Genomic DNA, 24,885 nt, shown 5'->3' with positions numbered 1-24,885 from the left:
GTAATTATCTAATTAACTAAAACCCTAAAAACTCAAAAGCAAAAACAAAATAGCACGTATATAGCAAGTAAGTCCAATCAAAGCAAATAACGCAATCGCTAAGAGTCCCCGGAAACGGCGCCAAAAACTTGATGTGCTAAAAGTAGTCTAATAATTATTAACTAAAAATAAGCTAATCTAGACACTAAGTAATAATTCTAGACTCTTAAACTACTAACCGGTAAGTGTACCGGTCGACTCTAGTACAGCTAAGTAAGTCCAGATATCGAACCCACGAGACTCTATAAATTATGTATACTAGCTAATTAGACTCAACTACAAGACGTGACTATTTAATAATAATGTTTGAAGGGGGGTTTTAAACTAATTATTAATTAACTAAACCTAACCCTAATTAAATAAAATATAATAAACTATTAAAGCACTTAGATTAACTCAGATGATGAAAATAACTATTAAAGCAAGTTATGGAATATAATAAACTATTAAAGCACTTTGGGCTAGAATCCCCAAAGTTACGGTTATTAATTTAAATGGACAAACGCAAGTTATGGAACCGGGATCATAAGATAGACCCTTGACAGAAAACCCGAACAAGACCCTTGAACTTCAAGAAGACGCCTATGGATTTCTAACAAGTTTTAAGACTCACCAGTTTTATATTAAACTTCCTTACGGTTATTTAATTGCTTATGTCTAAGTATCTTTTATGACAAAAACCTACCTTACAACGCGGAATTCAAAAGATAGCAAAGCAAACCCAATTAATTTAATAGACTAAGCTGACAATCAAACCTATACGGACTCCTTACGAAGAACTAAATCTAGCAATCCCGACAAGCAAAGATCTATTAATAGCCTATCACTTTACAGCTTTTTAGACTAGCAGGTCACTTTTATTTGTTTAATTGATTTTATTGTTTCTATGATCTTAATCGATATCAATCATAAACTAGTCAAGAACACACAATAAATGACCTAACAAAACCCTATCCTATGGAACAATCAACAAGGGCAATGTGAAACAATAAATGCAAGTAAACAAAACCAAGCAATCATACGCATCAACTAAATAAAACTCAACCGTTTACTTAGAACATAATATCCATAACGAAACGAAAATCCAAATAAAATCAAACCGAACTTAGGTTCATCACGACCTAGGCAGTCTATGGAATTTAGCCTAGCATATTAAAATCTAAATCAAACAAAACAAATAATAACGAAAACATGGTGAAAGTATAAGAAACGGGGAATCGAAGATGATAAAACCCGTAAACTCGAACGTGAACGTGTAACTCTTCACCGGATGTTCTCTTGCCTTCAAAATCACCAACAAACTCGTAAAATTGCTTCAAAAACTCTCCAAAATCGGCCAAGGGTTTTCAGGTTATGTCAGATTTAAGTTAAAGGTGTTTAAATAGCGAAAACCAGGCCCGGCAATAACCAAAAACGAATTAAAAACCCATCAGCATTGCCTAGACGCCGCACTAAGGGCTTTTTGCCTTTACCCTCCGCGCAGCGCCGCGTGCTCCACCAAGGGGGCCGGTCAGACCGGCCCGGTCTGACCGGTTCTCTATTTCGGTTCTTCCTAACGCGTTCCGTATCTCCGTTTCGGCTCGTTTTAGCTCGTTTTTCGCCCTTTTTAATCACGATCAAATCCCAGAACCTACGACACACAAAAACGTTAGTAGTACACAAATCTTGACTAAAAACGAACAAAAACAGTTATAATATTAAATAAAATAAACAAGGGAAACATATACATTTAGCATTATATCAGTACTGCCAGAATTACTGTGTAAGTCGTATGTGATACTTGTGTTGTGGTAGACATGAAGTTATGCAACCATATCTGATCAAGCCTTATTATAAATACAAAAATATTATTTAAAAAATTGTCCTATAAATCGTCACTACTCTACTAGAGTCGTTGTATGCACTTTGACCACGTGCTAACTTTTCTTGGACTGCAAAATAGTGGGTAGACCAAGTGATTAGCCAATAGACCTGTTAGTATAACACTATACAAAGAGAACAATTGTTAGTATATAATAAGTACTAAGGATCCTTGATCCTGACATAATCTGGAACATATATTAATGATAACTGATACAGAAATCATGTGAGGATAACCTATCCGGATGTGCGTGCTTGTGTTATTAAAGTTGATGGATTTTTTTTTCGCACAAGATCGTGTTTTAAATTTATAAAAGTGATTTCTACTAAGACTAACCACACACGAAATAGGCAAGTGTACCTATCGTATATGTAGAATAGTATTGGTAAGAACTGAGTATCGATCCGTGGACACAAATATTTCTAATAACAAGTCTTCATTATATAGGTGAACAAGAAGAGAAATTTCAATGAGTAAATCAATTATACGAAGGTTACCATCCAAAATAAAGAATCCACTCCATTCTTCCTTAATGATTATAAAGTAAATATGTGATAAACTTGCTTTAATAATGTATGATAGAATAGTCCCTCATTTCTAAGTGAACCTACCTATGACATAAAAGAAAGTAGCATGCATAACTTCATGTCTACCACAAGAATGTCAATTTAAGTAAGCAAGTAGTTTTAGTAAAGTATAAAGATTAGGATTGACTTAGATTTCTCAAATACCAATTCTAACAACTTCGTGTGGTTATAGTTTAGTCACATAACCACCACTTGGTTGATTTAAGTAGATTATAAATGCACATTCCATTAACATATGATTTCTTTAACTAGCATAATAACCTAAGCAATCGTGTTAATAATGTTATTTCAGAATTATCAAAACTAGAGAAATAGATAATAGCTTATATCTCATCATTTCTAAGTACAATATAAGGATCCATGTTTTATCTTAGATAAGTTATCAGGATATTCTTTTTACCATTTCTTGTCTCTAAGAACATGAGTGAATCATGAATGATTGTCATCAACCTTGATTTGTTGAGTTAAAGTAATAAAACATTTTTCATCAAAGGATAATTGCAAAATAACCATGTACTTTACTAGAACTAAGTCACATATTTAATATAATTATCAAGTAAAACAAAGCTTCTTCATAGAATTTAGATGGTAAATGGAGTTTTAGCTCATAATGAGCATAGTTATGAACATCAAAGGAGATGAAGATAACACATGATTAAACTAGAACAATATAACCAAATATGGATGAATCTTCCTTCTTTAATGGTGATGGATGATGATAGATGATGACGATGATGACCTCCATGCCTTCAAACTCTCCACAAGATCTTCAATATGAGTGTAAAGTGAGTGTTTTATAAGTGAAACCCGTATAAAATTCTTCTTCAAGCACACCCTTTGAATGCATCATGCGTCTCTATTTATAGGCTATCTGGGAACTCAGACACGGCCCCGTGTAAAGTGAAGTACGCTCCCCGTGTCTAGGTGTCCGGTCGCATTAAGTACTCTATCAGATCTTACATGGTGACTCAACACTTGGGCGTGTTTACTGAGGCACGGCCTCGTGTTTTTGGGTGTCTGTTATATTTTCTTTTATCTAGTCTGAAAGGTTACCACGGCCCCATGTTCCCTAAAACACGGCCCCGTGTCCAGCTGTCCAGTATTTTGTCTTCTTTCAAAATTTTGTCTTTTCTTGCAAATGAAAGCATGGGGGCGTGTTCCATGAAGCATGGGAGTGTGTTTTGCCGTTTTCTTGGTTTTCTTTGACTTTTTCTTCACATTTTCACTCGTTTCTTCTTTTAAGGCTTGAATATACCTGAAAATATATTTTACATGATAAGTAGTTATTTGAACTATATTATATGATAAAAGTTGCAATTTTTAAAGATTATTTGATGCTTAAAAGATTTATATTTTTATATACATCAAATATCCTCACACTTGAACCTTGCTTGTCCTCAAGCATGAACACTTTTAGCCAATGTGACTTGTGATAAATAAGCTTGTAATGAGTTCACATCTCCCCCTTTGTGAAGGGTTGCATATGTCAGAACGTAATAGGGGTTGGTATTGTGTGAGTAGGGATTTGATGATTTGTGGTGGTTCAAGGGTTAAGGTAAATGATGGTGAGGATGGTAAATTCAACTTTTGCTGATTATCGGGAGTCTCAAGTTTTCTTCAATGATCTAGCACCTTATCTTCCAATTTCTTATTATTATTTTTTACTTACAAACCTAGTGACTCTTTTAAGGTGTGATCGTCAAGACCAGTTTTGTCAAGGATGTGGAACTGTTCTTCCTCAATCATGTTCTGAACATAACTTCCAACTCTAATGGATCATTCGGATTTGAGCCTAATAGCACCGATCCTCATTAATTCGGTATATTCATATTGAGACTGAGTTTAACTTTTTCTACATCTTCCTTCGTGGGACCAATTTCCGCATCCTTAGCATCGTTCGTATCTTTTTGCTCTTCTTTTCATTGCGCTTTTGGAAACTCCATAGAATGGTGGCCTTTGTTCGTCTTGGCATCACTTTTTCCTCACCTCATTGCTAAAAAGAGAAATTCTTTCCCTATGTTCTGGTGGCAGCTAGGTTAGGTGAAATGTATGCAACAAAGGAATTTAAAGTCGAAAGAATGCATTCCTGTTTTTTAGGGTCTGCCGGTAAAATACCAGTGTTGTATTTTATCGGTGAGAGGGATAAAGTGGTAAAGTAAGGTTTTGGTTTTGTGTTGTAATTTTGGAGAATGAGTTGAGGGAATTGTGATAATATTACCTTCTTTCTTATACAACCCTTCATGAGGTATTGAAAAGAATACTTGAGACAAGTTCTAAATCACACGAAACATATGACTCACTCAATGCTTCTGAAAAATATTTATATGACAAGAGGTTTATCTCACGATAATGGAGGGATTGGGTATAAACGCCATATTTTGCATAAATTTATTCTCATTATTACAAAACTTCTTTTTATTTTTCATTTTTTTTGTTATAGTAGATTTTTAGTTAGTTATTTGCAAAAACGTTTCTACGATCTTCTTTTGGTTTTGTCACAAAAAATAGTGTTTGTTTGCTAAAAACATTGTGTTATTATAGAATTTTATAATTAGTTGAACAACCAATTGGTCAAGTAATTCCCCTCCCCACACTTGAATCTCACATTGTCCTCAATGTGAAAGGATTCATATGAAGTATGATGGGAAAAAGGGAAAGGAACTTCCCTACGGGCTAACGAAGTTTTGATAGAGCGTCCCCTGGTTTCGTCCATTTTCCTGTAGTGTACCTAAGTTATATAAACTTCACACAACCAACAAATATACAAAGCATAATAATACTGAAAATTGGGTGTGGAATCATCCAAACCCCGGCCCACACGGGCCTAATGAGTATCAAGTGAAATGACTCAGTATAACCAGCCTTATCAAACAAGAAACAAACAAAATAAAATGTCTTAAACAACCATGATGAAATAATAATGTCACGAAATACTACCTCCTATTCCCATGCCCAAACCTACCATCGCCACCGCTCGTCAGTTGCCCGGATGCGTCGGGTCAAATGGTCCCCACTGACGGTCCATGCGCTCACCCAGCTGATGTATCTCCCGCCTCCTCTCCGCGTACTCTGCGGCACGCTGTGCGTCATATGTTGCGATTTGTCTTGATAACCTGTCAATGAGCGGAAGTGTGAGTGTGATAGCGGTCAATAAGCCCATATAGCCCCTCAAATGAGTACTGGTTGTGCTGTGACGAGCTGGGGCTGGCGGATGAAGATGATGGGCCACCCTGCTAATAGTATGTACGATGGAGGGCCTGTCGGGGCGGTGAGCCTTCCCTCCGTTCGGGTATGTCTTGAATGGTCATCTCTGATGGGTCCTCACGATCCCAAATCAGGTTATAAGCATCCTAGAACCGCCACTGTTGCGGGTTTCATGAGATTTAATGGGCCATTTGCACTCAAAAAGAGGCCAAGATCGAGTGGTATTGGCCTTGGGCTCCTTGTTTCTTCTCGACCGGCACCGTAGGCTTTGTAAAGCTTATATATATCCAAGCTCCACCAAATATTGGGGTAGTGGGCCTTTTGGCGTTCCCATTAGTCTTGAACAAATGGCAGAATAGGTATGTAATATTGCATGGTACCTCGTTCTTGATACATTATAAGGCCCACAGATCCCTTAAACCCACGACCCCCTCGCTTTGGACACGTTGTGTTACCGTGTGGCTTAGCAAGCGATGAATACGAAATAGTGGGTCGCGTAGAGATATGCTTTTGGTGCTACTTGGAAAATATTATTCATCCCCATAGCCTAATTGTTCCCATGCCTTGATTCTGGTGTTCCCTGGTTCACCCGTCTCTTGTTTATCTTTGTCAGAAATTTGTCCATGCCTCAAACCATAAGGCAGTGTCGGTTTCCTCGGACGTGTAGATTCCCATATTAATCCCTAACTGATTTACTGAAGTGTTGTACCATTCTCCCCTAATGTGAAACTGAACAGTAGTGTTGTCTCATATATCCAAATTCTTCGTTTTAATTGAGAATGAAGCCAAGAACTCTTTGATCAGTTTTGTCACCTATTTTCCTCTTCGGTCAAAAATACATGCCCATGGTTCTTGTACCAGCCTTTGATATCTTCCAAGTTGGTTAACTTCCCGCAATGTTTTAGTACATGCGTAAAAGTTTGGTTCCGGTTCACGGTTGTTTAGATATCCCATCCTTTGACAGGCAATTTCATCCCATCTAGTGCCTTCCGGGAAGATGAGGAAAGCATGGACATCTTTTTCAATTTCACCCATCCGGAATTTTAGACGAGATTAGACAAATAATCACAAAGTTTAAACTAAAAATATGGAGCAGACGCAAAAACACGCCCTCGTGTTTCATGAAACACGACCCCATGTTTTTGGGATTTTGATAGATTTGACTATTTTGACCAATTTTGACCTGCAGTTGACATGTGGGCGTATTTTGCAGAAACACAACCCCTCTTTTTAATCTGAATTTTGAAAATGCCACGATTCGAACTTGCATTGCAACTCGGTTGTAAGAACTATCATCCGGGTTTGGTTTGTATATCATGGTTTGTTCAAAACCCGAACCCGAATGATTTTCTTTCAAAACTTCATTCAATCTTATGTCCTATTCGGGTCAAATCATTCTTGATAAAGCAAAACCCTAGATTATAACAATTATGTAGCCTATTATATAAGTTTTGACCCGATTCTACAATGAAATAGGTATACATTCAGATTTTGGGTTCACTTATAACCCGATTTCAATTTAGAATGGTTAATTGGAACCCTAGAATCATTAAATTGACATACCTTTGTGTTGAATATGAGATATTGGAGCAAAGATTGAAAGAAAGGGTGTTTGGTCGCTGGTTCTTTGAAAGAGGCGGTTTTGTTTATAGGGTTGAGTTATGAAAAAATGGATATTTTATTAAAAATTTCGTAACTGTACGGTTGACTAGGACATGGCCCCATACTTCACGAAGCACAGCCTCGGGTTGCAAGGTGTATACAAGATATTTTTGTTTATTTATTTATTTGACGAGATGGCTCTTTTTTAGCTTAATTATCTGAAGATTTAAGGTTCTAAAAACATAAAAATCATACGTAATTTCATTAAATCTTAATCATTACACCGAAACGAAAAGGGATTTAAAAGTTGGTGGATTTTGTTTTTGCACAAGATCGTGTTTTAAATTTATAAAAGTGATTAACTCGTGTTAATCCGATACAGATCTCAGATCTGATATATGATTAACCTAATGCGGATCTAGTTCATAATTACTCTTGATTGTATGTTATACGTTATATATATATATATATTAATTGTATGTATGTAGATAATATTAATACTAGAATGAAGCTTGAGAGAGAGTATTTGGGCTGAGGTTCGATAATATAACTCTAATGCTTAACATTAAACTGTAGACTAAAGCCACTATAAATAGAATATGGATCTAGTTCGTTAACATTCCATAACGAACTAGAATCCACTTCGATACATACACTTAAATAACAATAACTTAACGAATCACCCCCTGATTCGTTAAACATCCTTAACGAATCAGGAGGGATAATAACTTAGATCTAGTTCGCTAAACATTCTTAGAGAACTAGATTATACTTTACCAAACTACATAAATATCTTAATAGTTTATTACATTAATAATACGACAAATACATTAACGATAGATACAAAGACTCGAGACGCAAAACCATGCACTAACAGACACCCCCTCGTCTTGAGCTCTTTGTCTTTACTTTTACTTGAAGCGCTTGGACCGCCAATCTCTGCAACTATGAATCCCGTTCTCATAACATACACGCACGACGCGTTGGAACTACATATCCAGATCTTAGTCTTCATTGCGCTCGATCAATATCTTATTCTTGTGTAGCACGTCGTTTTCGGTCTCAGTTAAGTTAACAAGCCACATCGGATCGATGATCTTGATTAGCTCGGTCTTTAACCCTTTACCCAGGACAATGACGGCCTCGCCAGTTCGGTTGTCGTAGTACCAGCGGTGAAGGATAAATGCATGTGTTGGTTCATCGTCTTCACCGGCACACGCTTCATAGTCTTCGGCGGCTTTACCTTAAGAACCAGCTTTTTCTATCCTGTTTTTGGATCGATCTCATCGATACGCTTGCGGATGGGAATTTGTGGTTTAAATTACTTAAAACCGTGGTTCACCTCAAACAGCAAGTGTTGGTGAAAACGACTTGCATGGTAGTCCTCGCCACGATTAATAAATGGACGATACGCCAAAGTGCGTACATCCGATCTCGGTAATGAGAGAAGATCAGACATTCGTTCATAGTAAATAAAGGTCGTATTCATCTGAATTGTCGGATCATTCAAGATCTCTTCATCGTTCTCGACCTCAACATCGGGCTCAGCTTCTAACACGGTCAACTGATCATCATTTAATCCAAGCAATAATGAAATCTGGTCTCGTTTTTGTGATTTCACGACAAACTGTCCCTCTACAATCTCATCCCGATTCACAACACTTCTCACCATTCCATTTTCATCAACAAAAATGACTCTATTGGCCTCGATCATCTCAATCGGTTTGGCAGTCGTATAATCATGAAAAGTAACAATCTGCTTCCCTGAATCGTCAGCAGCACTTGTACCTGCACCAGAGGACGAGCCATAAGCTTGTTGTGGCTCACTTCCTCCAGTACGCGACTCATCTTGATCATCGTCATCATTCTTGAGTTTCTTTAATTCATCATCCTTGCATGTAAGTTGCAAGATGAGATCTTCTTGTTCTTTCTGTTTCTCCCCTGAGACTCAACAATCTCACAAAGGGCTTTCGTCTCCTTTTGACAAAACGAGACATAACTTAACATCATCTTTTGATTCTCCATCAACCTCTCTTGGTGCAAACGATCAGCAGACATTTGATTTTCATACAAATGTAATAGACTTAAAATCATATTCGTCTGTTGATCCGGAGTAATTGCATTAAACGAAGGAGGAATAGGTTGAACTGGACCCTGAGGACGACTGAACCTCATAAATGACATATCAGGTGGAGGCATCATCATTGGTGTTGGAGAAACCACCGATGTAGTAGTCGTAGGCCTTGGTATAGTAGATAAAACTGACTGAGGAATCATACCAAGCCTTGGATCTGAAGTAAGCGTGGTCGTCAATGTAAGCCCCGCGGTGCTAGTAGTGAGCGACACCGCCGGGCGTTGAGGTGTGGACGACCTTGGAGGTTGAACTCCAAACGAGATGCCAGCCCCAGCGGACACTCGACGCTTAGAAGAGCCTTCTTTCACCAACGCCGTTCCCTTTCGTTTGTGATGAGCGGCAATAGCACCAACTAAAACAGCATCAACCTCAGCAGGTTGTAAAATAGGAACATCACTAATAACATTAACATCACCACCAGCATTACCATCATCACCATCATCACCTCCATTATTCCCACCTAGTCCCTCCTCACGCTCAGAATCCGAATCGTCATGGATCCAGCGATCATTGTCAGGACATATATAGTTTGGATTCACCAAATGACCAATCAAACGTTTGGTCCTAGGTGTCTCCTTTCGATAGATCTTCATTCTTCAGACAGTATCTGCCGAAATGTGATCGAGTTCTAACACATCATTTACCAATGTTTGATCGATGACCAAATTTGGAATCAAGTCTTGAATAATTAACTGGAGGAAACGTGGATACATTAATAACTTCTTCTTTTGAACTGTTTGAAGACACTGTTCCTTAAGATGATAGAAGATCATCTCTGAGAAGTTAAACGGCTTGTTAAGGACCAATGAAACGAAAGCTGACTGTAACATGATCCGGCACTCATAAAAACCTCCTTTACGACCTCCCAAGAAATGTATCAACACATGCATTAGATACTTGTAAGTTGGACACAAGCCATTCTTGTTGTACATAGAATCACCAATATCACGTCCGTAGAATACACGACAAAATAAACCCTTGATCAATTCCTTGTTAAATTCACAAGGATTGTCAATGTTATCTCCAATTTGAAGTACACGTCGGATCACATCAATATCAACGGTGATAGGGGTTTGGTTGATTGTGGCTGTGATGTGGTTCTCAACTTTAATGTATCTCTCCGTATTCCAGAATTGACGAATGATGCTTAGATAAACCTTAGGCCGAGCAGTCACAACAAAGTGGATAACTGATCTTCTAAGAAATGCTAACAAATCCCCAAACACATCTTCATCGGCAAAGTTTGTACCGAAAATGGCACAAATGTTATGACGTGTATCAAATGGAAGCAAAGGAACATCCTGAGCTTGTTGATCTTGTGGTGCATCAACAGGCGGATCTTGAGCGACGTTATCAGCCGTTGAACTGTATAAATAAACCCGAAGAATAGTGAGAATTATAAATAATAATACTTATATAATAAATAAATAAAAATTGTATAGTTTAACTTAATAATTTAAAATTAAAAACCATATCCTTCGTTAAGAAACAGGCCGATTCGTTAAATAATACAACGAATCATCTGATTCGCTATCAAGTAAATAAATGACGAATTAAGAATTAGCGAATTACTTATGTTCAGGTAACAAACTAACCTCTAGTTCGTTATAATTTACAAATATCAAACTGATTCGTTAGAAACATTGATTCGCTCATTCTAATTCATTTGAATTGCTTAACGAATTGGACACAAATTAGTTCCAATTTGCTAAGCATAACGAATGGCCTTCACAGCTTAATCTTTGACTTCTCTGGTCAAGGTCAAAATTAACCAAGAACACCAAAAGTCAAAAGTGCAAATCTGATATCGATTACCCCATAATCATCGATTAATATCTGAAGATATGACCATAAAGATCTCTGAAACCCATAGCGACTCATCGATTTGAGGTTCTTAAACATGGAATAAGTTAAAGAAGTTAGGGTTTTAACCAAAGTATCGAAACCCGATAAAAACCATTAATAATTAACCCAATAATCAGTAAACAACACCATAATCAAAGATCACCATTGATCTCGAAAATCCATTCCGATGATAATGATAACAGATTTATGATCCATTACTTGTAATACAGTTTATAGATTAAGGTTCAAATAAACTTCAAACACTCGATAACAAAACATCATAATTAACCTATCAAATTTGTTTCATTTTTGACGAAAATCACAAAGATGTGATCATCTATACCTTGGTAACACAGTGGTATGATAAAAAATACGAGATTCGAAGATCGAAAAACTAGTGAAAAATTTGGCAGCGTAACAGTATGAAGTGAAGAAGAAGAAGATGAATAGTAGGACGGTTCATATGCACGCCGTCCTATATACACTGACAAAGCACGATTCCCAATGTAACGAATCAGATGATTCTTTTGAGTTTTGAATTAACGAATCATGTGATTCGTTAGGTTAAATTAACACGTGTCATGACGAATCGGATTATAATTATTGTATAATTCGTTAACATATGCATAACGAATTAAAGTCATTCGTTACAGAGTGTGGAAGCGAATTAGGATAACGAATTAAGAAGTAATTCGTTAGAATAACCTAATTCGTTATTCATAAATAACGAATTATTCTTTATTTAAATTTAAATGAATAAATAAATTAATAAATAAATTACATATTTAAATAAATAAATAGTTGTAAATTTAACTTAAAAAGAATTACCGAGGACTTTAATCTCGATAATCGAATACCTTAAAGTGTTTTTCCGTTAAAAACACGTAACTTAAATAAAAATAAATAATGTTAGAGCAGACGGCCGCTCTCGTTGCATCAATTAAGTTAGAATAAATAAATATGTAAACTAGAAAAACAAAATCTTTTTGATGTTTTTGAAATTTTGTTAAAAACGAAATATTTACCAGAAAATTATCCGAAAAATTAAAAGTAGAACAGAAAAAAAATTTTGTTTTTTTTTTCAAAAGCAGTACATATTTTTGGATTTTTGTCGAGTTTGAGTAGAGAATCATATTGACCAAATTTCCCTTCCATCACAGCTTTATATTTCAGTGATATTGTGACTGGCGTTAAGTCGGTCATTGGTATTGTTATCCACTTAAATCTAATAACAAACTTTCAAGTGTTTTTGTGATATGATTAATGGTTCAATTTGAGCACAGAATATCAGAAACTATCAGCCTTTAATCTCGGTTCAAGCTTAATTTGATTTTTGCCCTATCACCCTAACTTGACTTAAACCATTATATTGTTTATCAAAATTTAAATTTTATAAACATTTCTTAGCAATGCATTGAGTTTCTTTTACTGTGAGTGAATATGCACGAGTCCATCTGTCGGCTTACATACATTGAATCCCTTGGGGTCCGTTTCTTATTGGTATTGAGACGCGCGCAAGAGAGGAACAATGTATGACTAACAGCGGATTTTGATCAAGTCAGTAATTTAGATTTGTACGAAGTATAGCAGTGATCAAGTTTAATGACTTTGGGTTTGCTCTAAAAGTGAATAAAATATTCATGCATATGAATACCCAGATGATTAAGCCGCATAAAGACTCATAGTGTCCAGAACCTCAAAGCTTGTTATTTACTTTAATTTATTTTTGGGTGATCAAACAAATATAAGGCTTGAGTATGAAAGGTTATTACATTTCTGCCATCCTCACTGAGACTTTTTCTAGAAACTAACACCTCTTTCAATTTGGCGTTTCTTTATGTTTATATCACATACTTTACTCTACTTGTTTGTTTTAAGACCTACCAATGCACCAATACAATTAAGCACACAGTCTTTTAAGCTTATTTCTTGCTGGATTGGGATCAAGATAGTCAATGTACTATCATTTTCTCTTTTTGCTTCAAAAACTCAAAATTTTGAGGAGCATAAAACAAAAATAAAGATAAATTTAATCGCCCCAGTTAACTTAAGTCTATAAATAAATGGCTAACCTATCAATTCACAAGTGAATAACAGGACCAAAACACGCAAGCATGCTTCACAAACTTAAATAACCGACATAATTTTCAGCGAGAAAATTAACTAAAACACATAACGAACGCCCCAACTACTTTCCATTGCCAGGTGAATGGCTAACTCGATCATTTACAGGTAAATATCAGAACCAAAACATATACAAGTACATGTCCTTCAAATTTGGGTAATTGACATACTTTTCAGCGAACGTATGCAAAAATCTTTTTTTATACATACATTAAAACACAATTGTTTTTTTTTTCAAATTTCTTATAAACATAAAACATTTCACAATCTTTTTGTATTTTCGGATTTTTCTGTACAAACTGAAAACACAATCTTTTTGATTTTTCATATTTTCAAATGTTTTTGGATTTTAAAATTTTTAATGTGTTTGGGTTTTATCTATACAAACTAAAAACACAATCTTTTTGTATTTTCTAATTTTCAAATGTTTTTGGATTTTAAAATTTGTAATGTTTTTGGGTTTTATCTATACAAACTAAAAACACAATCTTTTTGTATTTTCTAATGTTTCACCCCCTAAAACCTAAAACCAAAATAAATTTTAAACTAAAATTAACAGAAAAGAAAGATACTCATCCTTGTTTCAGTATATCAGCGAGGGTCTTCAGTCCATTTAAACCAAGCAAAAATTGAAAACGCGTTTTATCAAAGGCTTTGGTAAATAGATTGGCTTTATGAAGGTCAGTATGTACTTTCTCAAGGTCGATTAATTTCTTCTCAAAGCAATGCCGTATAAAATGATATCGAATTTAGATATGTTTAGTTTTAGAATGTTGTACGGGATTCTTTGTGATAGATATTGCAGCAGAGTTATCAATCAAAATATGAGTAAAAAGAAACTTCAAACCGTAGTCGCGAAGATGTTGTTGTATCCACAAAATCTGGGAACAGCAACTCGAGGCTGTAACATACTCAGCTTCGGCGGTTGAAGTGGAGACCGTTGTATGCTTCTTACACTTCCAGGAAACAAGTCGGTTTCCTAAAAATTGACACCCTGCCGTGGTTGATTTGAAGTTGATCTGCAACCTCCGTAGTCCGAGTCTGAAAAGAAAGTAAGCTCAAAGTTATCGTCCTTGGGGTACCACAACCCGATGTCTGGATTTCCCCTCAGATACTAAAGAATTCTCTTAACCGCAGCAAGGTGAGTCACTCGGGGGACTTACTTGAAACCTAGCACAAAGACAAACAACAAACATAATGTCGGGGCGAGAATCCGTTAGATACATTAAAGATCCGATCAGGGCACGATAAAGGGTAGGATCAACGGTATCCTCCAATTCATCCAGTGATAAATTGTGACCCACGGGTAGAGGAGTTGAAGGGATTTTTACGGAAGATGTCTTGAATCGGCTCAAGACATCGTTCACATACTTGGTCTGGTGAATAAAGATTCCTTTCTTAGACTGGTGAACTTGCAACCCTAAAAAGAAATTCATCTCTCCCATCGAGCTCATCTAGAACTTCGTTTGCATGGACTTCTCGAACTCCTTACATAACGTGTCATTTTTAGACCCAAAGATAATGTCGTCGACATAAATCTGAACTTTAAGAAGATCATCACCAACAGTCTTTTGAAATAAAGTGCAGTCGACAGTCCCTCGCTTGAAGCCATTATCCGTCATATGGTCGGCGAGCGTGCCATACCAAGCTCTCGGGGCTTAATGTAGACCATACAGGGCCTTGTTTAATCGGTAAACTCGGTCCGGATAATCAGGATCTTCAAAACCAGGAGGCTGTAAAACGAACACTTCCTCGTGTGGTTCACCATTGAGAAAAGCACTTTTAACATCCATTTGGTAGACCTTGATATTCTTATACGCAGCATATGCTAGAAAGATTCGAATCGACTCTAATCTTTCAACTGGAGCATATACTTCTGTGTAATCAATACCCTCTTGCTGATGAAAACCTTGCACCACTAATCATGCCTTGTTTCTTACGATCACACCTCGATCGTCTTTCTTTCACTTAAATACCCACTTAGTCAGAATAGCTTTCTTGACTCTAGCAGGTTTGTCGATTAAATCCCAAACACCCAAACGTGTAAATTGATGTAATTCTTCTTGCATAGATTCTACCCAAGAAGGATCTTGAAGAGCCATACGTGGCATCGTTGGCTCAACATGGGATAGAAAGAAACTGAATTTAGCAATATTTACAATTCCAGAGGAATGTAAATCTGCATAAGCACACAATACGTTATTCTCACTTGATGAAGCAACATGATGACGTGTTTGAACGCCCACATCAAGTTCACCAATGATGTTTTCCTGTGGATGATAATTATGAATCCGAAGAGTGGGATTCTCAGGAACAAAAACATTATCTAATAAGTTAGTGTAATGTTCACCAAGTTCAGGAGATGAAACATTATCACTGTCAAGTTCAATAACTGTATCATCAGCTTGATTGTCATTAGAAGAAGTAGATACATTATCAACCTGATTATCATCACATGGATCTTCAGTTGGAGCAAGAGTTGTAGCTTCAACATCATTAGAACTTGAAAATCTAGGAATGGCCAAATGATCTTCAAAGTATGCTCGAACCAGATCTTCGTCTATGTTTTCAGTCGATGGAGTAAATGAATTAAATAAGCCATCATAGTCAAACATCCATTCGGGACCTTTCCCTTGAGGAGGAGTGGTGTACTTTTGACAATCCACATGATACCATTCCTCAACACACCCAGAAGTGAAATTAAATACTCTTTTCTTTGGAGACGAATATCCCAAGAAATACCCTTCGATAGCTTTTTTTTCAAATTTACCCGTATCCTTCTTCAAAATTGTACAAGGACACCCAAAATGTTCCAAATACTTTAAGTTAGGCTTCCGATTATTTAAAAGCTCGTAACTTATATTTTTTGAGTCGTTTAACAGTTAAAACCCGATTAAGGGTATAACAAGCTGTATTCACTGCCTCATTCCAGAATTGGACGGGAAGCTTAGAATCAGCAAGCATAGTTCTGGCAGCTTCATCAAGGTTCTATTCTTCCGTTCAGCAACACCGTTTTGTTGTGGTACATAGGGTGCACTATATTCTCGATGAATTCCTTTTTTGAATGCAAAAGAAATCCAATACAGTGTTTTTGAATTCAGTACCATTATCACTTAGAATTCTCGATCTTAGTAATAAGGTTTTGTACCAAAATCGGTGTTTGATCCTTTGAAATCATAAATAAAACCCATGAGTATCTTGAATAATTATCGGTGACAACAAGACAATACCAGTCTCCAGAGATACTAGCACGATTCACAAGACCAAACAAATCCATATGAAGTCGTTCAAGAGGAGTATCAACGGAATTCAATAACTTAGAAGAATGAGACCTTTTCTTTTGCTTACCTGTAAGTCCCCCAGGGCATCGCTGATCGATACGAGATCCACACGAGGTCTAGGAGTGCGGAATCATCCTATACTCGTTTAATGGTGTAGAAGACGAAGAACACGATTACACTCAAACAAACACACGAACAAACACACGAACGGGATAAACAAATTTTAGCAGATCTTTTATATAAAACCAAACCACGTTACAAACCGAACACAAACAAAGACACGACCGACCCGAGGTGAGCTCTACCTCGGGTCGTCCCACACAACTCTCCCTCTTTGTTTCTCTCTAGACAATTGAACTGAACACACAAAACACTCTGACTTACTAGATACAAAAACCTAACCAAGACACACATATATATAGATAAATCAACTTCGCGGGCTTGGGCTTGGGCCAGTAGGCGAAGTTGTTCTAATTTCGCCTATGGTAGAAGTTGTTATAACTTCGCCTATGGCGAAGTTGTTCTAACTCTGTCACTTCATCTCCGCTGATCAGAATTGCATAGCGACGGTCACAAAATGCACCAACAGACTCCCCTTTGACCGTTGCTCTCAATTCTAACAAACACAAAAGATCATCTGTTACAAAACATGCACCAACAGACTCCCTCTTAACTGATGATATTCTGTTTGCTTCTTCTTGTAAGACTCGATTGCATTGTGCTCTTCAAACTTGAACTTCACAAATACATGCAACATCCATCCTGTCTTCAACCAGCCGTGTCTGAAACTGTCATGTAACTCCACAAATCTACCAATCACCGAGCATCTTCCATATCAGATCTCCCCTTCAGTGTAAGCTTCTCCGACTATATTGATCGAGGACTTTGAAATGCATGCATCCCCGTGCCTAATTGATCATCTCAACCAATCACGTGAAGTCCTTCTGACTTCACCAACACGTGAAGTTGGGCTCCCTCCACAACTTCACCAACACGTCGGAATTGTATAGTAAGATAAGGTTCAATCTTCAACTACTCAACATCAAGTGATCAATTTCATCACAAAACCACCTTGACAGAATCTAACACACATGACCATTAATTAATCCGAAGCATCTTTAATCACCAGGGATAACGATCAAGAACATAAACACTTTAATTCCCGATTAAATCCAACTTGTTCCAAAATTTTCACTTTAATAAATAAGCATCTCGTTTCAGGATCCAATTCTCGAACGCCTTGAAAATAACATAAATAATATGCTCTGACCGCAATCCAGTAATGACGAAAACCTTCAGTTCAATTTGACTTTCTTCAGTTGGTCAACCTTGAACAACAACAATTTCTTTGCCCAAAACACCCATATATGTGTCAATATCCAGTTTCAATCAACATCCCATTCACAATTTCAACTCCATATCCATAGTTGACCCGTATTTGTTCACACGTAAGACCAAGAGATAACAAGTTTCACTCGTTGTCGGAACAACACTTTCGGTCTCATAATAATCGTGTACACCTGGCCATACAGACGAAAACTCCAAACAACTTTTTTTTTTTTAATTTTTTTTTTTTAACTTCGCCTGAAAGTCAACTTCGCCTAAAAGTCAACTTCACCCCTCATTAATTTCACCTGGCCATAACTTCGCCTGGCCATAACTTCGCCTGTCCATAACTTCGCCTGGCCATAACTTCGCCTAAATCCTAAAATTTAAGTGACAACTTCACCTGAACCCCAATAACTTCGCCTACTGCAGTTGTTCGGCCAAAAACGCATCAGAAACGTGCCAGAAACACCAAAACGCAGATCTCGAACCATAGCATAAGAGCCTAAGGCTCTGATACCACTTGTAAGTCCCCCAGGGCGTCGCTGATCGATACGAGATCCACACGAGGTCTAGGAGTGCGGAATCCTCCTATACTCGTTTAATGGTGTAGAAGACGAAGAACACGATTACACTCAAACAACCACACGAACAAACACACGAACGGGATAAACAAATCTGCAGATCTTTTAAATAAAACCAAACCACGTTACAAACCAAACACAAACAAAGAGACGACCAACCCGAGGTGAGCTCTACCTCGGGTCATCCCACACGACTCTCCCTCTCTGTTTCTCTCTAGACAATTGAACTGAACACACAAAACACTCTGACTTTCTAGATACAAAAACCTAACCAAGACACACATATATATAGATAAATCAACTTCGCTGGCTTGGGCTTGGGCCAGTAGGCGAAGTTGTTCTAACTTCGCCTATGGCAAAGTTGTTCTAACTTCGCCTATGGCAGAAGTTGTTATAACTTCGTCTATGGCGAAGTTGTTATAACTTCGCCTATGGCGAAGTTGTTCTAACTCCGTCACTTCATCTCCGCTGATCAGAATTGCATAGCGACAGTCACAAAATGCACCAACAGACTCCCCTTTGACCGTTGCTCTAAATTCTAACAAACACAAAAGATCATCTGTTACAAAACATGCACCAACATTACCCTTATTGCATGCAATGCAGTGATCAGATAACTTAAAGTTCTTCAACGAAACACCTTCAACTAAGTCATTCGCCATTAAATAATTCATCTTTCGAACATGTATGTGACCCATTCTACGATACCATAAAATATAATCCTTCTCGGTTGCTTTTGACACAAAACATGTTTCTATAGGCGTTGATACTTTAGAACTCATATTTAAGACATAAATATCATTTGATCGTGGTGATCGCATGACAACCATATCCTTGGAATCATGTATCCCGGTTTCAAGATAAGACACTTTTTATCAGTAAATACCGTGGTATACTTTTTATCGCAGATTTGAGACACACTCAATAAATTATGATCCACCTTGTCACAGTAATTGACCTTTTCAAAAGTAATGTTGTTAGGGCGCGAGAATTTGACACTGTGGATACGTTATCCTGACATATGTTCTTGGATCAGTTATCCTTAGACAGATCCTGTCAGGATCAGTGGTCCTCAGTACTTGGTATTATTAACAATTGTTTCTTGTGTGTAGGTTGTTATTTAATAAGTATAACGGCTCCAAGACTTATTCCATCGGATATCTCGCTGTTGGATTTGTCAAACACGTGGTCAAATGGTTGTAACACGTCTAGTGGGAGAAGTGGCGGATTTATAGGACTTCTTGTTGTGTCACAAATAACTGAGTACTGAGGATATGTTATTCTTGAAGACATGTCTGGATAAATTATCCTTCATAAGAGTTCCAGAGCTATGTCAGGATCATGGATCCTCGGTATTTGGTGCTGTTAACGTTTGTTTCTTATATGAAGGCTGATATTTATCAAGTGTAACGGCAAGAAGACCTGGTCTACCACCTATTTCGCAGCCTGAGTGATGGAGCACGTGGTCAAAGTTGTTGTTACGATTACATTCAAGATAAAGGCGGATTTTTTAGAAAATTTGTTAATAGTCATTAATATTAATAACTCCATTGAGTTATTATCTTTGATATATAATGGAGATTATGATCAGTTAGAAGACACATTGTATACACACACACTAGAGCTGACACAAGCATTCTCTCTACACTAGCACACTTTGTAATCTCGATCATATACTCCACCGCATTTGTAACCACCTTTTATTTATCAATATAATCGACGGTAATAGTTTTCACCGTCCGGGGGTTTTTTGTGCCGGGGTGTAGGTTCCCAGCCGGATCTACACAGGAGTAGCTCGTAACACGAGGGTGCGGAATCCCCACGTAATACGATACGAGTGTAAGATAAGCAATACGTTAAATGAGTATGTAAACACACGAGACAATACTTGAGAACTTGATGTATTTCTATTGCCAACACGTGATGCACAAGATCACCAAAAACACGTTCTACCAAAAAACTATTTCTAAAACCCGAAGTTGAGGTTTAAATAGACCTCGACAACTTCGTCTACAAGCTAGGAGAAGTTGTCATAACTTTGCTTGGTCCCCAAGTTCGCTTATACATACCAGCAAACTTACATAATCAACAATATTCGACACGTAACAAACAAACTAAACAATTACAGACACAGACAAAACACAAGATACTGAACTACTGACATCATGCACCAACAGACTCCCCCTTGGCAGTAGCTTCATATCTCTATCTTCTTTCTCATGTCATGTAATCCCAAAACTTTCATACCACTCGTCTTCAAGCATGGACGCCCTGCCTTACACAGACAGAGACCACCCTCTGGTACTTTTTGGCTTCATCCTTCCACGCAGGAATGTAGAATATCTTCTTATCGTTCAGTACCTGCAAATCAGCTCGAGACAAATTAACCAAGTGCATGGGATCATATACTCTGAGAATCTCCTGTTCGTCCTCATCTTCCATAACAGCTTCAGCGGTCTGACTATCAACGTACCACCACTTGAGACTCTTTAAAACATCCTTGGGCATCATCTTCATCGGCACTTCTTTCAAACACCGAATCGGCTTATACTTCATCACCAACCAAGGCTTACCCTCAGCCCTCATTCCCTGTTCCTTATCTTAAACCAACCTTCCTTTCTGAGGCTTTAGAAGTTCAAACTTTTTATCCTTAATAGCTTCCTTCCATACTATCTTTCCAATTATTCTTGCAATATCATCATCACTCCTATTAATCAATCTCAAACGAGCCAAATCTTTCACCTCACACTCAGAAAAGGTGTTGAGCGATCTCAAAGCCTTCTTAAAATACTGAATTCCATTATAACGCTTAATCACAAACAACTTCAACTGTTCGTCATACAACCAGCAGATGACACTTTTCTTGGACTCAGCGTACCCCTTGATGTTGTAACTCTTCTTAAACATTGTTGGAACTGCAGGCTTCTTTTTCTTGAAGAACCACTGAGCACAGCCTTCTTTCCATCTCGGCTGTTCTTCCCACTCGGACTCATCTGAACATTTGCATCTTGGCTCACGTTCACCTTGTCAACATCTGGAATATCATGTTCTACACCATCATCCACAATCTCCCCTTCTTCTAGCTCACTATCAATCTCAATTTGTTCCCCTATCTTTTCAATCTCATCAATTTTTAACACATCATCTCCTAACTCATCATCATTACCCAAGGCTTCCTCATCATATACAACTACCACATTCTCACCACCCGTACCGCCTGACTGACCAGCAGACTCCCCCTGAGATGTGGAAGTCCCAAGAGTTTGTTCAGTTCTTGGCAACTCACCACCTGCACCTTCCGATGCATTGGGATCATCGTCTCTGTCTTGCCTCTTTTTGGTTCTCAACTCATCACCCTTGCAGCTCGTCTCCCCCTGAGATGCTAAGAACTATTTTAGAGCATCAAATAGTTTACCGTGTTCAACAAGGAGAGACGATTGTAATTGATTCTCTGCCACAAGTCTCTGGATAGCTTGAGTTTGTATGAGATTGATTCTTTACTGTTCAGCAACTACCCGTTCAAGAGCCGCTATCCTCTTAGAATCAGACAAAGTAGCATCAAAATCAAAACGCATGTGAGAAATATCATATGCATACGGTGGAGGAATTCCCAACTAGCTGGTATATCCGATGTAGACTGAATAGTGACCGTGGGTGGTATCTAAACAGACGACCCCGCAGTAGCAACCACCGTTGACTCAACAAACCGTGCAACAACCTCCGATGGAGTAAGAGACGGAGGCGGTAAAGAGACAATCTCTGGGGCGGTAAACTGAAACGTGGTTGGAGGAGTACCAAAAGATGACGACGTGGTCACCAAGGGAACACTTGAGGTTATCGGCGCCGTGACAGTTGAAGAAGCAGGAACCATAGTCATACCTGATAACGAGGGTGGAGAAAAATGAACAACCCTCGAACATTCACCAACTCTTGAACTTTCACTAGCCCTGCCTTCTTTGACCTTCGTACCAAACGATACAAATCCTCCTCATAATCGGATTCGCTGTCATCCGAATCTTTCTTTCTCTTACCATGTATTCTTTCTTGTCTGGCAAGAAAGAATACATGGTAAGAGAAAGAAAGATTCGGATGACAGCGAATCCGATTATGAGGAGGATGGCAAGAATCTGTTGTGCTTCTACGATATCGTCAGTGGAGGAGTCAGAATCGGTTGTCTCAGAATCCGCCACCGATGTAGCGACCATGGACACATTTACCCTAGACACCTCAGCTACAGAGGCTTGAATTTCAGCAGCTGGATCAACCGGGTCCATGTCAAAGAAACCTTTCCCTCCAAAGGCAACTTCTAGATCAACCTGTTGCTTCGGATCGACAACAGGATCAGCAGGCGGTGCTTGCTATACCACAGGTGGTGGTTGAGGAACATCAGCCTGTTGCGGTGCCGGATTGAGAAATTCATCTCCTGGAGGAGCAACATAAGCAGGATTCACCAAATAACCAAACAATGCAGTGTGCCGCGGACGAAGTTCTGGTTTGCTACGAGCACTTGATGACCTACATTGCACAAAAATTCTCTTACTCACACTTTCAACATAACGGATAGGACGTCGTTGAGGCAGAGTAGGAGCTACGTGATTCAGAATCATCTGTAGGAATCTCGGATACATCAAAAATCTTTCCCTAGCAACCGCGCGTCTCTGACGATCAATCTCATAAAACACCATCTGACTAAAGCTGTAGGGCTTGTTGTAAGTCAGGGCAGTCATTGCAGATTGCATCGTTGCCCCCATACCGTCTGTACCAGCTTTACGACCAGACACGCACACTATCATCACGTGCATTAGAAACCGCCACTGGTCTAATAAAAATCCTTTCTCCATTGAGTGTCACCTAACGGACCCGAATAACCCATACGCAGAAACGCACCATCTCTGAATGTAGTCGGAAAGTCTGTTGGATCATTATTAGTTTCAACCCCGAACTGTAAAGCAACCCTTATTTGATCTGTTGAGAATTGTACCACCTGATTGTTCACTGTAGCGCGCATAACCGGAGGATCAACCTTACAGTCATATTCAACCGTTCGCCAAAAGTCTTCGATATGTGGTAGCGAAATGGGGAGAGTAGTCGTGATGGCGTGAAAAATACGTGAGAGAACGAGGAATGAAATGATCTCACGATAGTCGTCTATACCACTAGCATCTGGATCCAAAGTGATATACATGTTGTGACCCGGAAAGAACTGTCGGTTGTTTTCACCACCTTCGTCTTCACCAGCACCACCAGCACCTGCCACAGCAGCCATATCTACACAACAAACGGTCTAAGTTAGAAAATTGACGTAACAGATCATAACTTCTCCTATTACCATGAGCGAAGTTATGATATCTTTTATGTTTAACTTCGCCTACTTCGCCTGAGTAAACAGATCAGTATACATAACAAACTTCGCCAGAGAGTATATATCAATAAACCAGAAAACTTAGGTATTAAGTTTCTGTGCAGGAGAAGTTAGTCAAATGGCGAAGTTATGAACAACTTCGCCTAAACCCTAACATCGCCTCTTAATCGGCGCATCATGATGATCCAATTGTAGCTAGTTTTGGCCAATTTGAGGATGAAAACACGATAAAGGTTGTACGATAGAGATTCAGATGACCATATCTTGACAAAAACACTGTTAACACAAATTGTTGAACGAGGGTTTAAAGAGCCATTCAACCGAAGCTACAAATTGGATCATCAAGACACTGATTATCATCGAATGTTGCGAATTATGGGTCACAATGATCCTACAAACCTTTATCACTGACAGAGATCAAACAATAAGAGGTTCGATTCGGGGTATAAGTTCGCCGAGGGTTAGAGGGTTTGAAAATAATTTGACTTGTTTGACCAACAACCCTTTATATAGGTGGAAGAAAACCCAAGAGGCGAAGATGTGATGACTTCGCCCCAAACCTAACTTCGCCAAGTCAAAGGCTGGTCAACTTCGACTGTGTTGCTTATAAGTGAACTTCGCCATTTAGTTAGCATCGCTGGTTTATAAAAATTTGAGAATTACAAACAAAACGTCGCCCATTTTAAGACCGAACCTTTACACAAGGAGCACTTTGCTGTTTAAAATTTCTGGTAAAAATTTATACTTGACGATCAAGGAACCAAGTAACCAAGTTATTTAAATGTAAGCCATAAAGCGAAATACAAAACGAAAATTTGAGTAATAAAATAAATGGGATCAAATTTCAGTCTTGACGAGAACCTGCATGTTTTAGAGAAGATCCGAACATGAATCATACTAATTAAGTGGCTGTCACATAGATCCATGTTCAGCGGT

This window comes from Bidens hawaiensis, unplaced genomic scaffold, assembly GCF_021521415.1.
Source record: "Bidens hawaiensis isolate Kalapana, Puna unplaced genomic scaffold, B.hawaiensis_p1.1 tig00012487_1, whole genome shotgun sequence".
Classification (NCBI taxonomy): Eukaryota; Viridiplantae; Streptophyta; class Magnoliopsida; order Asterales; family Asteraceae; genus Bidens; species Bidens hawaiensis.
The sequence above is the reverse complement of the archived record's forward strand: the minus strand, read 5'-3'. Positions refer to the sequence as shown.